Below are 18187 nucleotides of genomic sequence, written 5' to 3'. Positions count from 1 at the left end.
TTTGTCCCAGTACTTATCAAATACAGAAGTGCAGCTACCTCCACGCAGAGTCTTATAACTGCAGATTGAGGCAGCACCATGTTCTAGCCACAAAGTGAATTCTCATCTGAGTACAAGGTACATCACTGTCAAATATCTGTATTAATGCCATTTATCATGGGATTGCTTGGATTCCTATCCAAATTCACTAAACTTCACATCATTAGAAAGACATCCAGAGGCGATGTCTGCCTTGTTTCTTTATGTAACAGTGTTGGAGCCTTGCTTAGGTGAAGGCCTCGTCACGCCTACCTCAAACTTAATGGTTCTACACTACTTGTAGGTATCACTGATGGTGTGAATAACATGGTTGTGGTTTATTACCCAAACAGATGTTTATTACTTGTGGTTTATTACTCAAAAGATGAAAAGCTGACTTTTACAGACTTTCCATATACACAGTCCATATATATGTTAGTTGCTCTGTTTTCCTCAGTCCTTCAAAATACATCTTAAGATTTTTAAAAACTGAAATGTACTAAACATACTTGGCTATGTGAGTTCGTATGCCAAGTGAGAGGAATGATCTAAGCACACTCTCCACAAAAGTTATGACAGTAGACGCTCTTACTGGAGTGTCTACTCGCAATCGTATATTGTCTGAATGTCCCCAGAAATCTTTCTGGAAGAGCATTACAAAAGTTGGTCAACTTCAACAATTCTCATTTTGTTACTATATTTTTGGTCTGTATCAGTGAAAATGCAAAATTAACTTTAAAAAAGTCATCTGTTTTGACTTGTAGAGAACTCTTCAGAGTGCTGATCTGTAATCGTCACATGATCGTACCTTTTAAGGACATTTATATCCCCATTACAGGATTTGTTTTTTAATGCAAATGCAGTAATAGGGCACTTTTCAGTCTGTTTACATCTTTGACCAAGACCTTACTTTCCTCTTATATTTTTACCTTGCCCATTATTCATTCCATACGAAGATTAAATTTGTTATCGGAATTAATGCTTTTAATTAGACCATTTTAGAAAACATCTGTCATATAAAACATTATTTCACAGAGTTTTTTTCACTCAACAATAGTTCTATTATTCCAGGTATTTCACAGATGCTAGCCATGGTAGATTAGTTAAAAATTCTTCTATAGGCACTGTGATGCTCAAACTCATACTCTTTAAGTAATTTTGGAATTTATCCAACAATGTGGGCTTGCTCTTAAGAGGAACTTGCGTGTAGTTGTAAATACAGTAGTATTTGACTGATTAAAACCTCCACAGTGTAGTTTTAGCAGGTGTACACACACAATTTTTTTGGAAATGTTTCAACGAGTAGATGATAAATACAAATCTATTTAGCTTATAAGCCTATTTGCTCATATGCTTAATGTGGTGGCTGTGGTCAGTCTATCAGGGATGTTAAGACCTTGCTTCCTAAATTGAGTAATAGATTCTCGATACCTTGAAAGTCCTGCGTAACCCAGTCTGATCTCACAGTTGAGCCTGCTATGAGCAGTGCTGGACTAGAGAACTCCTGAGGTCCCAGCCAGCTTCAGTCATTCTGTGATTCTGTGGTTGCCTGACTACTGTGTCAAGCTGCTTGACTTGCACTTAAGAACTTGAACAATTTTTTTAAGGTAGACAATGCAAGTACTTTCTTTATGTTCCTATTTGATACGTATGTTCTTATAACCCACTAGCAAATGGTCTCCATCATTCTGAATGGAGATTTCATATTTCTTCTTTCTTTAACATCCTAGACTGCCATTATTTTTCTCTATGTTTCTGTGTTTTTCTCTAAAGCAAAGTAAGTTGTGTGGCACAAATGAGATAATGTCATTTTTTTTCTTGTGATATTTTTGTGATCCTCATTGAGGAACTTGATAATTCAGTCAATAGTTTAAATGACCATTGGGAGGCATATGGGCTTAGTGAAGTCACTTTTCTATTAGTTTCTTTATTTTATTGCGGAAAAAACCAAAAACAACAGTGCAAAAGACTGTAGAGATGGTCTTGTAGCTGATATATCTTAAATAATTTTACTGGGTTTGTGTGACTCCATATACTGATACTAATAGTTTTGTTTAACGTGAAATTATGATGCATCCTTTTAAAGGGACAGAAGTTACTTGGAAAATGAAATCTGTAAAGCCAAAGAGGACCATTGTGATCTTCAACATAGCAGTATCTATAGAAGTTCTTGAATTAATTTCTATTTGAAGTACAGCATATCTTTTTGGGGTAAAAAAAATCAACATTGTTTTAAAATAGTCCTGGTGATGGAGAGCCCATGACAGTCCTTGGGAACTTCCTCCACTTGGTAATTTAAACTCTAAAAATTATTTCTGGTCTAAACTTTTCTGACTTCAAATCCCTCATTAAAACTGTCCCTTGCTGTGTTGCCTGTAGAAAACGTGACAATGGATGTGCTGTGGATAGGAGGGCTCCTGCCTTTCCTACTGACCTGTATTGTTTCCTTGTTTCCTCCTGCTCTCCCCCTGAATCCACCTGTTTTGTCTTCTGTCATGTGTTTGGGTTTTCAACTTTCCCAGGCGGGGATTACCTACATGTTGTGTTTATATGGCATGGAATAGAGCAGGGTCTTAGTCCCTGGCAGGTGATCTTTGCTGATGAGCGTGTCATGAGGGCATAAAGGATTAAAAGAGGTTTGAGCTATTGTTGTCCTACTTTAACAGCTTTTAAGCCTGTCAAGAACTACTGTAATCTTTGGCTATGACTTCCTTTGTGGCAAGGACTTCCTCCATTTCTGCTTTAAGGCCAATAAAGACTGGAGTAAATCATACCTCTCAGAAAAACAGCTGATCTCAATGGAGGCGGGGGTAAAGGGAGGGAAAATTTCCAGTGATAGAAAATCCCTTGCAGCTCTCAGCAGCTTGCTGTAGTGGTTAGGAATTCAATGTTTGCTCATCTCTACATTCTCTTCTGAATTTATCTTGCTTCAGGTTTCCAGGATGTTGTTGCACCTTCCTTAGAGAAGGAGAGGGAGGAATAAAAAAAATAGTGTTAAGGTTCTGCCCTGAGTTTGGGTACTTACAGGCTGTGGTTAACTGTCCTATAATCTTCTGTTTTGTAAACAGATTCACTTTTTACGTCTAGTGCTGTTTTTCAGTCACTTAATGGTACTTAAAGTGTGTTCTGTGAATCCTTCCCATTTGAGCAGTGTCCTGTTTGAGTTGTGGCTATCAGACTGGTGACCCTGTTTTATTAGGAGTGACCCTAGTGTCAAATGCTCAGGTAGCATTGCTTCTCAGATTTCCTTGATTATACAGAGATTACATTAGTCCCTTGTCCATGCTAACTCATATTCATGCTGATAAACCACTGTAATTCTTTCACAGTTATTATTTCCCAGGAAGGTGTTCCCCATTCTGTGAAACATTATGTCTTACTACATATAGCATACATATACATACTTGTTGTTCTGGTTGTAAAATTGATGTTGTCTTCTCTCCATGAGACTTGTATGCCAAGAAATATGGTATAATCTGAAAGTTGCACAAAGGCTTTCTTGTGGGCTGGGATCTTGATCTAATCTCTTGATTTCCCAGCACTGCTGATAGTCATATGGGAAGGTTTTCTCTTCTTTGAGTCTTCATTCTCAAGTAAGCTAATCGTCCTGGAGGTAAGGTAGCTGATGGCAGACTTGAGATGAGCTCACTTTGTTAGAGAATGATGCTAATAATGATGAGGTTTGTGGGTTCAATCCCACTACGGGCCATTTACATAAGAGGTGGATTTGATAATCCTTGTGGGTTTCTTCCAACTCAGAATATTGTCTTTCTGTTTTTACTAGTTTCCATCATAACATCATGCTTTCTTCACCCATCATAACTGGTAAATGTTGACATGGACTTCAGGAGCAGCAGTATCATGCTGTCACTGTCTTGTCTTCCCATCATCTTCTTCAGGTAGAAATCTTTCCCTCCCCTCAATGTTAATCCTGTCCTCCGCTTAACTTCTCTTTCATGATGTAGAAAAAAGGATTCCCATGTGTTCCCTGAGCAGCAGGTGAGGAACAGAACTGTGGGCTAGTACAAGGAACCTGAGATAGGGTGTCCACTAGAAGAGAGAGAAAGTGAGAGGAAGCAGGACAAGTGGCGTCTGTTTTCTCTCAGAGCTGTTTCTGAAACCAATCCTGGCTGGGCTCAGCCCCCAGAGAAGTAGAAAGCTTTGTGTTGTGCAGTAAAAGGAGAGAAGGTCCCAAACTTTTGGACAGTCCTGAGATCACTGACCTCTGGCTGTGGTTCTCATGGGAAGGATCTCCTGCGGATTATGGTGCTGTGGCGGAAAGAAATGACAGAGAACTAAAATTAGGCACCACAGAGAACCCAAAAGAGGAGAAAATACAGAAAAGGAAACAGTGTTCTTTGCCATGAAACAAGTATGAGGAGAAGCTTCCTTGTTTTATACTGTGGCTTTTCTTTCCATAGCTAATTGGATCAATAAGAGAATATAATAAAGATTTTATTTTAGCTGAATTTCAGTTCCTGCCCCAAATTGATACAAATTCAAGTAAAACCTATTTTTCATCCTATACAAAAATTTCACATTTTTTGGCAAAAAAAAAAAAATCAGTAAAGCATTTTTCAGCAGTAATTCTTCTCTCTATTTTCTGTATTTACTGTTAATTAATTTCAAAAACTAGTGGTCTGTGGAACAAATGAAGAAATTAAAAGCTCATATTTTGTCTGTTTTACCTACTTTTTTATTTATTTATTTGGTTTTTTCTTTGTAAGCTGGTTCTCCTAGCATGTAGTCCCCAGGAGCTCCGTAAGAAGGTCTGGAAGGAACACTGCTAGCTGCACATGCCATTACTGGATTTAGAACTCTTTGGAAAACTGAGACCTGTATTATTGCTGATGTTTACTCTGGTTTCTTCATCAGCAGATTCCAATGAAGTCCCTCTCTGGTGGGCAGTCTGCAGGATTACCTGTTACAGTGCTAAGCTCTTTCAGCAGAAATACCCCACATTTTCTCTGCTGGTTACTAAAATGGGATTTCTAAAATGTATAAAGTGTAGTCTGACTTACAGGTCATAAGTAGCAGATATCCATTTAACACAGCTGTCCAGTGTTACTATTACAAAACTTTTGGTCTGTTAAAATTTGTATGGTAGAGAGATGCAGAGACTGACATGAATACTAAATACAGATCTAAGAACTCATGGTATTGCTTCTTTTCAATTAATGACTGCATCATACACCGTGTCTAATTCAAGTGAGGTGGTTGTAGAACTTCTGGAAAGCTTTAATGGAGTGCTTCAGATCTTGTTTATCAGATCCTGGTTAAAAAGCATATCATTTGAACATAAATGGTGCCACGTTATCATTTCCTACTGGAAGATTTATTGAACTGCTCAGGAGAGCTGACAGAAATGGCGTGTGGCAAAAGAGACGTGCTTAGTTGCCTAACGTGATGGTCTTGGCATACTGTGATATATTGGTCTGAAAATTCTTCAGTGTCTTACACATATGGTAGGAAGGAAGCTTTAACATGTCAAATTAAGAAAAAAAATTAGCCTATAATAACAGTGTTGCAGATGATTTGCAGGGAGTTTTTTTAATCATGGATATTTCATATCCCCCTTTACACCTAATTCATCTTGCTTTCTAGGAATGAGTAATTAATATTGTACTTATGCTAATTTGGAACAATGATGATTGCAGCTCACTGAAATTATGTGTTCTACTTAATTGAACTTGACCAACATTACTTAGAGATGACTCAATACTGCATATGGTACCTTCTATCAATATAACCTTTTATTTTAAACAGTTTGAGACACAATCTGATTATTTTATATTTCTGTCTCTGTATATCTATGGCACTGAATTTTTGCATGATGTTAAGTTTTGCTTCATCCATGGTTTAAAGAGCACATAAAGTAAAATTCCTTAACAATCTGCTTTGGTATGTACTGATTTCTGATACAGAGCAGTACTATAAAAAGACCACGTGGACTGCTTGTTTCAAAGCTTTTTATGACTTTCAGCAGGTAAACTATCTCCAGTATCCACAAATATCATCTATCTTTGCATATTACTAGACTTCAGATGGTGTAAAAGCGGTTCATATGTGGGTGCTGGTGGCAGCCACTCCAGCAGGTACACTCTTGTGCTGGAAAGCTCATCCCTGGGCCCAGGACAGGTGTGTGAAATGGCTTGCAGCCACGGTGGCCTGCCTTCTCAGGGGGCAGCAAGAGGCACTGCAGCAGGAACAGGCACTTGGGAGCTGGCACAGTCCGAGGCTTCGGGAGGAGCTGGCAGCATGGACTGCGTGGGACTGGTTGTGGTTACCTCTGCTGAAGGGGCTGCTGCTGCCTTCCTGCATCTCTGTCCTCTCTGCTTGTGCAGGCAGAGCTCCGAGCAGAGAGGAGGCAGGGAAGGGGAGCTGTACTTTCGTGGGTAAAACGGTATGTAGCTGTTCCTCAGGGACTTCTGCACCTCTTTGGCCTGAAGGAGGACTGAAACAAAGACTTATGATCTCTAAGCTGAATACAGAATCATTTTATTGAACAGGCTACAGTGTTAAACAATGTTTTAAAGGCTAGGCTTATTATTTGGGAAAAAAAAAAATACTGTATTTAGGCCGTATAGGAATACCATCTTGCATTTAGAAATGCAAAATAATGATTTTGATACTCCAGTAAACCTTTTGGTTGCTGTGTATGAAATAAAATGACATTTTCTTACCATATGATTTGAATAAAACTTTATCAAAGTCTCTCTACCAAAATTATGAAGTTGTAAGCTGATGAAGGTAAGTATTTTAAAGCATTTAAAGTGGTTTGTATTTCAATATGCTGCATGTACATTTTGATCATGAAACGCAAAAAAAATTTTAATCTCAAAAATGTTCTTACTAACAAGCATAGAACTTACATGTTGACAAAACAGACACTGAATTATTAACAAAAAGAATTTAATTCTGTAAGTAATTCCATGTATTTTCATTTGGAGGAATCTTATTTTTTCAACCTCTAGTTGAAAAGAAGCATGTTTTTTGTTTAAGAGAAGGTTTTGCAAGATAAGCTAACAGTGTTGCAGATTAAAAGTGTCGATGTGTTTTCCTCTTACTGTTACATATGATGTATTTTGAGTGTGGGCATGGAGATGGGAACCTTGGACTTTCAGATACCTTAATTCTTAATACCAAGTCAACAACATACTGCTCAAAAAAGTTCCCAGAGTCATAAGAATCTTCAAATACCAGTCTCTGGTATCCATGCAAGTAAATTGCAATTTAAAAGTAATACAGAAATAATGCAATATCGGGCCTCTTGTAATGAATTATTTATGTCTCTCATTTAGCTATAGCTTTACTATTAAAGTTGACTTGAGAGACTTACCTTTAACTAGCACTATTTCCTAACATCGTAACATCAACATAAGTGAGACAGCATTAATCTTTCTTGAATTGAATGCAGATTGACAACATTAAGATGCTCTGCAGTTTTCAGTTTTGATTTTTCAAAATAACATAGTGTCCTGAAACTTTGGTGGATTTGTTTTTCTGAGAGGAAATTTTGGAATTTTGTTTTTATCTCTGGCTTTTAATTCAGTAATTTACCTAAATTTTCTACTGTTTTAATTTTAAACATGAAAGACTTTATGGTTTCATGTGAGAGCTTCCTCTTAGGCCTCATCATCAAACACTGGTTAAGTAAGTGAATTTTAAAAAGAAAAGCAATGAAGAGAAATGTTTATGTGAAAAAAAGGAAATGTGGGGACAAATAAAGTAATATAATGCAATAAACTGTGAACTTAAAGCCGTGTCCTTGTATGAGTTGTTGTTCGGTTAATGTCTGAAATGAAACTTTGAATAAAATACCTTGCTACTGTGAAGCGATTAGAGATATTCCCTGTTGAGGCATTTCACAGAATCACAGGATCATTTAGGTTGTCAAAAGGGCTATGCACAATGTCTTTACTTGCATTTATGTGGTAAGCATATTTATATATTATCCCATTATTTGAGAAATCTCTTTCAAATTTGTATATATATTTCCTTTATAAAGGCTTCTGCTTCAGCTAGCATTGTGTCAGTTTGTATTGATCTGGTCGATACAGAAATCTCTTCAGGAACAGTTTGCATTATTGAGGTGAAAAACCTGCTAATGATGCAAGAGTGATTTTTTCAGCCTTTTTGCCCTATGGTAATAAAAGGTCTTCCTATTTGCCTCTCCAATATAATTTTTTTTTACCTATGGATGTGTGTAAGGTAATCACAGCTTGACAGTGTTGTCTGACTGTTGATCATATCGGGTTCACCTGTCTTACTCCTGCATAAGGGACCAGCGTGACTTCAAGGACCTACTTAAGTGGTCACAAACTATTTTAGGCTTCCCCTTAATAAAGTAGTAGAAACACGATAAAGTCTGATTGATGCATGGGCATTTTGCATGAGAGTGGCCACTTTGGGGTAATTTTAGAGCCAGGCGTTCTGCTCCAGCCTACTCTCCTTCTGCCACCAGGAGGACTTGGCAAGTAACAGCAGGCTCCAGGGAGAGGACTTGCTCTGTGTCCCTCTTAGCTCCCCATACTTGGAAGCAGTTGCTGTATTCAGGAAAGTGGAAGTAAGTCTGTTCAACTGCATCACTGGAGTTTAATCTTGTGAATGAGACTGTTGATGTCACCTGTTTCAGATTTCCTCCCTTTACATGTTGGAAGCCTGTACTCTAACAGGGTCAGAGACAAAGGCAGTTGACAGAACATTCTTACTAGTCACTGTAAATGTCATAGAATCTTCTGGGAAATCTGCATTGTCTATTCCTATGATGATAAATTCATCTTGGCTCCAGTCATCTGTCAGTGTCCTCCTATTAGGTATTTCCTCTTTCTTCCATTCTTGGACAAGTGGAGATTTCATCCCAGGTAACTTACAGCCAGTTGCAGGACACCCCAGTAGAGTGCATTACACAGATGTTGTTTCTTGACAGAAGCAAGGGTGTTTTGGCACTCTATTCTTGTCTGAAATTCAGTATGGATTTAGACAGCATTTGTATGGCTATTCAGTATGTGGTCTGTAGCTTTTTTTTTCTTGTAGGTGCATACTGTCATATAGTTATAAATCTGACCTCTCCTTAATAATTTATTTTTTTCTCAGATGGTAACTGTGTTCATTTCAGAGTTCTTCCATATGTCCTGTCTGTCACCCTTGAAGTTTTCATCGTGGTGGTGGTAGTCATTGCTGTTAACTTGTGTCCCTGTGTGCCTTTTTTCATTTACTTTTACAATTGTTTCCTTGATAAGGGGTGCCACAAAGGTGCAAAACCTGAATCTCTCCGAATGTCTCAGTCTCTTTCCAAGCATCTGGGTCCCAAGGTGAACACTTGAAACAAAACTTATATTACTGCAAATCCTTGGGCTCGCTGGAGAAACTATTACCTCTCAATTTGCGAGAGCTCTTTTGTCTGTGAACAGATCCTGGTCTGTGCTTTCTTTTTCTGACAATACACTTCCCAGATAACCTCTGTGATGCCTTGTGCCACACATCACCTAACACTAAGTATGTCTCCCCTCTGTGAGCTCTCCCACTCTTTATTCTTTCAGCTGGCTGGCTATTGTTTCTCAAACTACAGAAAACTTTTGCTATGAGGGTAGTGTGAGGCCACAGGACAATACTCCTCCAGTTCCTTGCCCAGTCAGACAGTGATGCCTGACAGATCAGTCTTTTTGACTTTTGCCACTTTCCCAAAATACTCCACTGTCACTGTGTGGGTGCTGAAGACTTCTAAGAGCTTTGTGAGTGTTTTGTGAATACAAGTGAGAGCATTACTCTTTACTTCAGTTAGACCAGTCCCTATAAATTCCAGAGAGGGATGTTTGACATTTAATGTGTTTGTTTGTTACCAGTTCCAGTGTCCTCTCCCTCAGTTCTGTAAAAGCCCATCTGTCATGCATGTCTGCTCATGCTCACCGAAGGAGTAAGCCTCCATTTTCATCTCTTCTCCAGGTTCATCAAAAGCTTTGTTAGGCTTGTTAAGATATTTGTCTGGTGGCTGGTTTGACTTAAACCTGTCAGTGCACAGCTACATGGGACTGCCTTGTGATGTGGCTCGTGTGTGGCTCCACCTTGCCATGAAGGTGCAAGAAATCTGGGATAAGTGAACAGCTGTATTTTCCATACTTATATTTTAAGTCTGGGTCTGTGTAGAGGGAAATTTCTACAATTGTGACCACATTTTATCTTAATCTCTGTTTTTCCTCCTAAACTTCAGACCTGCAGGTTTCCTCATTCAGACATTTGACATCAGGGCGGCACAAGCAGGTACCATGTTTTTGTATTTGCAGATTCAGCACTTGAGCCTGGGTCTTGGCCCTTTTGATTTATTAGCATGAGCAGAGCTCCACACTACTGCTGAAAGGATTAAAGTTTTCTCCATGTTTGCTGCCCTCTTAGTGAATAGAGATTTATCAAGATTTACAATGAATGGCCAAAGCAGGATCTTTTAACTTGATGAACCTCGAGTCCTGTGTGCAGTTTTGGGAGCCACAATATAAGATAGATCTAAAGCAATTAGAGAGTGTCCAAAGGAGGGCCAGGAAGATCGTGAAGGGCCTAGATCATGAAGGGCCTAGAAGGGAAAGCCCTGTGAAGAGCAGATGGTGTCACTTGGTTTGTTCAGCCTGAAGGAGACTCATCATCGGTCTACAACTTAGAAGACGAAGAGGGGGCGAAGACACTGATGTCATCTCTGTGGTGCCCACTGACAGGACCAGAGGGAATGACATGAAGCTGAGTCTGGAAGGTTTAGGTTGGATATCAGGAAAAGGTTTTTCACTCAGAGGGTGGTTGGGCACTGGAACAGGCTCCCCAGGGAAGTGGTTACAGCACCAGCCTGCCAGAGTTAAGAAGCAGTTGGACAGTGGTCTCAGACATATGAGGTAATCCTTGGGGCTGTCTTGTGCAGGATCAGGAGTTGGACTGGGATAATCCTAATGGTTCTGTTCTTCTGTATTCACATCTTCATCAGACATTTTGTGGTGTCTGAGACACTGAAGGCATTGCAGTTTGCCTGGAGACCTCTGAGGTCATCCGCTAGGGAATTTATAGCAGAAGCTTAGTGGTGTGGAGACATTAATGGTGTGAATGTATGTGTGGCCTGTCATTCAACTGAAACATGTATAGTTTATATATTTTATTTTTAATATAATAATTATCGTATTCTGCATCTGTTTTTGCCTGACTTCCCCATGTACTTCTGGGCTTTTTGAAGTTCTGTATTTCTCTGTGGTTCAGAAAGATGTAAATTGCCACCTGGAAAGCCCGTCTTGGTGTTCTCACTCGCTCCATGTATAAAGATTCTACTGGCCCTGCAAAGGAGAAAATTTCTCTACTCTCAAGTAATAAAGCATTTCTCAGGGTGTGAAAATACCTGTGGAGTGCACATCATGAAAAATTCCAGTGGCTAATAGGTAACCTTTAGCATTCTCAAATTGTTTTGAAAAATTCTAAAGGCTAGAAGCAGCATAAGCCTTGTAGAGCACAGCACTGCAGCTCAGGGAGGTGCAGGGTACGGTATGTACCAGCACAATTTCAGCCCAGGGTGTCCTTTGATAATTAACAGAGTGCTGTCGTTTCTTGTGGAATCTCTCTGTGTGTCAGCATCAGCACCAAAGAGAAGAAAGAAAATGTACATAGCCCCTGATGAATACTGCTCTCCCCTGCGAAAATAGGATGGCAGCAGTAAACAGAGTGTGTGGCAGAATCTCAATCCTCCCTTCCCATCCCTCTCCCCTTTCTGTATAGGACTGTGTATAGGACTGTGCATTTGCAGTGACCCCAAAGCAAATGGGTGCTATTCTTTTTTTTGCTTATTGAAAATAACAACACCAGACTATTTCAGCCAATTAACAGAATGCTAGTATCTAACATGAATGGAGAAAGCAGACTTCTGGAGTCCTCCAACAGGAAATAAAGATTCTGTCTCTTAAGAGACATAATTAGTAACAGCTATCTCTGGACCTCATGATTTCTTATTCTCAAATCAGTTTGTCCTCTGCTGCCTTCTGTTCAGCTGCTGAGTTTGGTCTGCTGTTGGGAGATGGTATTTGCTGCCTCTTGTGGGCTTTTTTTCATTGCCACTCTTTTTGGCCAAATTGTTTCTTGTGTCAGCATAGGACCATTGCCAGATTTGCTCTGAATGTTCTCAAGGAACAAAACACCCATGATTTTAGATGTCATTTATTCTTCTTGAGGGTTTGGTCCTTAAGGTAGGGTAAAACCTTGGTACTGATGTTATAATGGCAAATTGGTTATCTGCCAGTCATCTTCTGTTTGAAATTTAATGCTGATTTTTTTTCTTTTTTTGTATATTATATATTGTCTTTGCTCAGTTGTAAACTATATGCAGTTTTGTATGAGAGACTGATGTAAGAAGATAAATAAATAGATGAAATGTTGTTCTTAACCATTGAAATATGGGAACTTAAGTAGGCAGGCATAGATATGATGTTTCCAGTTAGTAGCCTGATCACTTTGAATATAGTTAAAATATTACGTGCTTAATGGAGTTTGTAGTTACTTTCTTTCACTAAACATTTTGTATGTTTTTCTATCCTGTGGAGAAGGTCTGGGCCTAGATTTTTAAAATGCCTATTATCTTAAGCAAAACTAATTAACAAATCACAGTAACCTAAGTGTAACTTGCCAGATTCTGTAAAATCATTGGTGGCTACAAGAATTTTTTTAGGTAATACAAAACCTTCATTACAAAGGCAAGGAATCTATTAACTGCTTTTTTGGTACTGTGTATGATATTTTCAGGTGTAGCTGTCCCTGTCTTAGTAATTTGTTCCCTGTAAGAGGCTGTTTATGTCATGTTGTCCCCAAGCATTCCTGGTATTTCCTCCATACACTACTTCCTCTGAGTAGTTATGGTAGGTGTGTCTATTTCACTTCCATTGAGCTTGCCCTCAACCTTGGATATGCTTAATATTAAAATAGGTTTATTCAGGCTTAACACTATGCTTGATGTGGTGGAAAAAAAGAAAACAGAATTCTAGTTTAAACTGAGCAGCTGAGTGCTTCTCCAGCTTTTTCATCCTTCATACTTAAATTTCTGAAGTAGTGTTTCAGGTGGGAATTCCATGTTCATAGCAGGTTGTTTTGCAGGTGTTGCCTTCTGGTCCAGGGCACTGGGGCTTCATGAATGTGAGCAGCTCTGGGAAATGCCATCGAAGTTCTTGCTTTCTTTTTATCCTTTTATCTTTTATCGGTACTGGCAATGAAATGGACGCCTAGGGAGAAGGGAGGTGGTGAGAGGGATGAGACAGGACTCTATCTCTGACAAGAAGTGCTTACCTTTTCCACCTTTCTTGTGCTTTTATTTTAGCACCTTCCTTCTGTGCAAAGGTCTTTTAACATTCATTCATTCATATGGAATTTCTAGTTGTTGCAATACTCTCAAGACTGACAAATCTGTGTAACATTCCTAAAACTCAAAATAGAATACAGGTCAAACCCTGTTAAGATACTTAATTATGCAGCCATGGTTTTTGGTTTGATGCCAGCTCTGTAGTCATCCTATACTGTAAACTCAGGTCTTGGATGCATTAGCACTGAGGATCGCCCTTCCAGCTTGGTGCGGACTTGCACAACCTTTGCCTTATTTCCAGCTCTTGCTTGGCTTTCTGCATCCCTCCTTATGCCTTGGAACAAGGTTAGGTTCTCTTTTCTATGAAAAATCACCACTGCCATCTCTGTCTCAGTCCCAGTTATTTAAGGAATGTTACAAGTGTCACCTTTCAGAATCAGAACAGGACAGTAAAATTAATTCAGTCATTTCAAACAGTATTATCACATGCTTTTAGGAACTCATGTAAAATTCAGACGCCTCAGAATGTACGAAGTGTTCATTATTTTTGATATTTTTAAAAACCTTTTCCGTAGATTGAAGACTTCAGATAAATTTTTGAACCTTATTCCATCTCTGTTATGAAATACACATACTTCTTTTTTTAAAGGCATGAAGTTCTGTTGGAGTTACATGGCATGTATGAAAGCTGATATAAAAATATTTGTAATAACATTTTGAGAACTGGCAACACCACAATGAATCTCAGTAGCACAAATATTGTTGGTCTAAATTGAAAAGCTATAAGCTAGTAGAAAATCTTTCTTACAAGAGAAATGGCATATTTTTAATCTTACTGGCTTATAATAAAATTCCTTGTATCCATATAGAGCTTCTTGACACACCTGTGAAATATTTTAGAGTAGAAGGTCTGAGTCCTGAGTACTGTGGACAGCAAAAAGGAGGAATTTTAAGGTTTTGAGAGAGTACTCCCTTGGCATTAAATATCATGCCTTACTTTTTCTCAGGTGTTCCTGTGCTCTTGTCTCCTGCAGCTACCTATAAACTCCACTGCCTTAATGCCATCTCAGTTTTCTATTTTTGTTGTAAATCTCTTTGTTCAATAGGAACCTGTAGTGTTCCTTCTTTCTGTTAAACATAATAATAAAGAATATGAACAGAAGGAATGAAAGCGGGAGAGCAGTGACTTGTACCATGTGAAAGCTGCCCTTCTTTCTGAAGGAGATACAAAAGGCGGGGCAACATTTGAAGGATTGGAACTAGGAAAGAAGTAGGAAGAATCATCAGAGGGAGGATCTCAGAGATACTTCTGTAAATTTGAAATAATGAAATGAAAATTGCAGAAGAGAAACCAGAGATTGAGATAAATTTTCGGTAAACCCTGTGATACTGTCTCACTTCAGTGTAATCTCTGTGCATCAGCTCCAGTATGCCTTAGATTTCTCTAAATCTTTTCAGCATGCTAAGTTGATAAATATGCTGTAATTTTTGTAGTTGTATTTGTGTTGTTAGTTTTGTGCTGATTCATGCTGCTCTGAAATAGTCCAGCCAGTAGCCCAGTAAATGTGGAAGGGAGCAGGCTGGGAAGGATGGAGGTCATGAAGGACTGGCTTGGAGGTAAACTTAGCTGCAGTAGGATTGCACCTGGAGTCACCCACAGATGGGGTGTACAGAGATCTGCTGCCAAGCCATCTTCCACGTAGTTCTTGCAATTCCAGGATTTCAGAGGCTAAACAAGTAAGGCTATCGTGTGATAGGAGGGATCCTTCGGTATTATGGTAAAATGAAAGAATAAACTTGGGACTCTTTCCTCCGGACAAAATTTCTCTCAAATTATCACATAAGGCGTTGGAGTTTGTGTGTATCACTAATGTCATCATATTGCAGTTTAGATTTCCATAATGCCTAAATTTGCATGACAGTGTACTTATGTTCAGAACGGTACCTTATAATTTTCTAGATGTTAGATCCACATCTTCCAAGTACCACAGATAGTGCCTTTAATAGTGAACTCACTCAGCTATCAAGGGGAGAATACAGATGTTTCTCTAGAAGCATCTAGAACTATGGATATTTGCTGTAGTTAAAAAATTGGCCTGTGCTTTGCTGTGAGTAGGGAGAATCAAAATGGACTGAGTAGTTGGTTTTGCAACCAAGAAACATGCATCAGCAGCTGGATGTGTGTCTGGATCTGGACCTGCGGCCTCCTGCAGATTCTTTGGCAATATACAGTATGTAGTGTCTGCTGGAGGATCTTGTATTGCACTTGGCAGCATAGGCTTTTAGCTTGATAATAAATCATTCTCAAAAGCCACTTCTCCCTAAAGAAAAGTGCTTATATTCAGGGATTGAGTTGAAAAGTTTGTGTAAGAAGTACTGTGTTCTTAAAACCTTAAAGCTTAGTTTCAAGCATTTCTTCAAAATTGTTGACAAATTTCTTAGTCAACAAACAAATAGTTGTTCTTCAAATTGTTGAAAAAATGCTTAGTCATCATTAATTTGGAGCTATGTAGTAGCCTGGAAATCTCTGAATGTCATTAGTGAAACCAGGTCTACTACTTTCATAGTTTTTTTTGGTCCCAATCTGTTCTCCCCTGACATCTTTGGCCTCCATGACTTAAAGGATGACCTTTAGTTAATGTCTACCTGTGAGTCTTGCTTGCAGATTATCAGCAGGACCAAATGATGCTTAGTTCTCCAAATACCTGCCAAAATGCCATTTCTCTGCATAAGCTCTTTGTCTTTTACTTTCAGGAAGTACGAGACCTTTCTTCCCAAAACTCATTAAAATTATTTAAGAGTTCTCGGTGTTGCACATTTTGGTTTGCAGTAGCCTTTGCTCACACTACTGACAAAGTAGTTTTATGTGCCTCCCTCCCTGCATTTTTTGCAATTTGCTTTAATACAGACTGAAAGTGAGCATAAGAGCAGAGTACATAAAATTGTGAATAAATCTATTTGGCAAATCCAGGAAGAGTCATATGGGACACATGATGGCTCAGTAAAATGCTCTTTTTTTCCTTTTATTGTTCTCTGTTTCCTCCCCACCTCTTCTAAGTACAAACAAACAAATAACTCAGAAACCCAGCTCTTATTTCCATTGTGTAAACTGGAAGGAAGTGGCATATAAATTTAGTTACTCTTTACTATGAGACAGATTGAGTAGTGATTTGACTGTAACTCTCAAATTGTCTTAGCTAATGATCATCCTGAGGGTAGGAAGAAACGTGAATCTGGGCTTGTTTGGCCAGGATTGCAGTAGGTGTTGGAGGTACTAGATAGCTAGTGCTCTGCTGACATGTACTGACAGTGGACCCAAGTATTTCCTGAGAAGCAAGTCTGAGCTAGGGTCTTTGGAAAAAAAAATTCCTGCACTTGAGAAAGTGAAGAGGTAATGTATGAGTGAACTAGAAGTAGGTTTGTTGTGAGAACTGAACTGGAGACTGTCAGTTTTGGAGCGGAGCTGTAGTTTCACAGATAGCTGATCTCTTCTTACAATATGCTGTTGCCAGTTTTTAAGAGAAGGGTTTTGCCCTGGTCCCCTCCTTCAGCCTGCCATCCTCTTCCCTCTTCTCACATCTGTGGGCTCATGTATTTGGGTTTGTGACCTCTCTTGGGCTTCATCTGGAGCTCAGCAGACCCTTCCCTGCATCAAATTAACTCAGCAAAAATGTGAAAAACGAATTTAGCAGAAGCCTGTGTCGGTTTTCTTCCTTTTCCATGAACTGGATTGGCTCACAGAGGGATGTGAGATTTCTGTACACTTTGTAAGGTAAGCAGTGGGAGCCAGTGGCTGATGAGGAAAGGCAGAGAGAGAAGAGGTGGGAAGTATTCCCATTATGGTAGTGGTGAGCTGTTAAACCACTAGCCCCATCTTAAGAAACAGTTCTGTGACCGCTGATTGGCCTTAAAGGATCATCTGCATCACTGTGAACAGTGTCTCTAAGGATGGTGTTCCTGCAAAACAGCTGGCAAAGTGGGGATTGCCCAACTGGGAAATCTCTGAATCGAAAAACCTGCTAAGAACCAAGTTTGAGACACAAGAAAGCAGAGATTGTGGCTTCTTACTCAAAGTCAGCATGGTATTTGTGTAGATGCAGGGTGGAATGCATTTGGAAAAAGGAGCTTCTGTGTAATTTTACTTGGGTAGCCAAATTTCATACTATTAGAAGTCTTAATCCTTAAAGTATATAGCGTGCGTAGGTTTTTTGTGTTTTTTTTTTTTTTTTTTTTTTTTTGACAGCCAGCCACTTTCTTAGTTTGTTCCAAACCACACCTTTGCTGGCATGAACATCATGCAAGTCATCAGTGTTTCTGACTCAGCATTTCCCCAGTTTCCTAGTGATGCACCATGTAATCCTGCAACACGTACCTTGTTACAGGCAATATAATTGCGTGCTGCTCGTCTCTATATGCTAAAGTTGCATGCTTGTCTTGAGTTTCCAGAAGTCTGTATATGATGCACATCACCATGGTGTCTAAGCAGCTATATTGGTGAGGTTGCTAAATAGTCAAAGTATTTGCTGAGTGTTTTAAGCATTTTCTTAAATATTATTAATAATCAAAAGAAAACTTTGTACTCCCTACATTTAGGAAGGATTTATTTCTGTCTGATGTAAACAAGTCACACGCGTGCTCTTATTTTGTCCTTAAATGCCAAGGTATTTTTCTAAAAAGTAATAGCAGGAGTTTTGGTGGGTTTTTTTGAAAGTGAATTAGGTTGATCAAAATGTTTATTTCCGGCTCTTTACTTTTTGTTGTTTCTTTACATTTTTATTACAAAATACCATATTAAGTAGATTCTGCAATCAGTACAAGACGGCAGTTTTGATAGGACAAAATAAAGTAGCTTCAAAGCTC

At 38.9% G+C, this 18187-nt stretch overlaps 1 protein-coding gene across 3 annotated transcripts in view; it reads left to right on the top strand.

The window, feature by feature from the left end:
- The window catches only part of FOXP2 (forkhead box P2), a 411700-nt gene that overhangs the window by 29087 nt on the left and 364426 nt on the right, over window positions 1-18187 (top strand). The gene's annotated exons all lie outside the window — the stretch shown is intronic.

The sequence above is a fragment of the Aphelocoma coerulescens genome, chromosome 1A (assembly GCF_041296385.1).
Source record: "Aphelocoma coerulescens isolate FSJ_1873_10779 chromosome 1A, UR_Acoe_1.0, whole genome shotgun sequence".
Taxonomy (NCBI): domain Eukaryota; kingdom Metazoa; phylum Chordata; class Aves; order Passeriformes; family Corvidae; genus Aphelocoma; species Aphelocoma coerulescens.
Note: the sequence above shows the minus strand (reverse complement) of the source record. Positions and strands in the feature narration are given on the sequence as shown.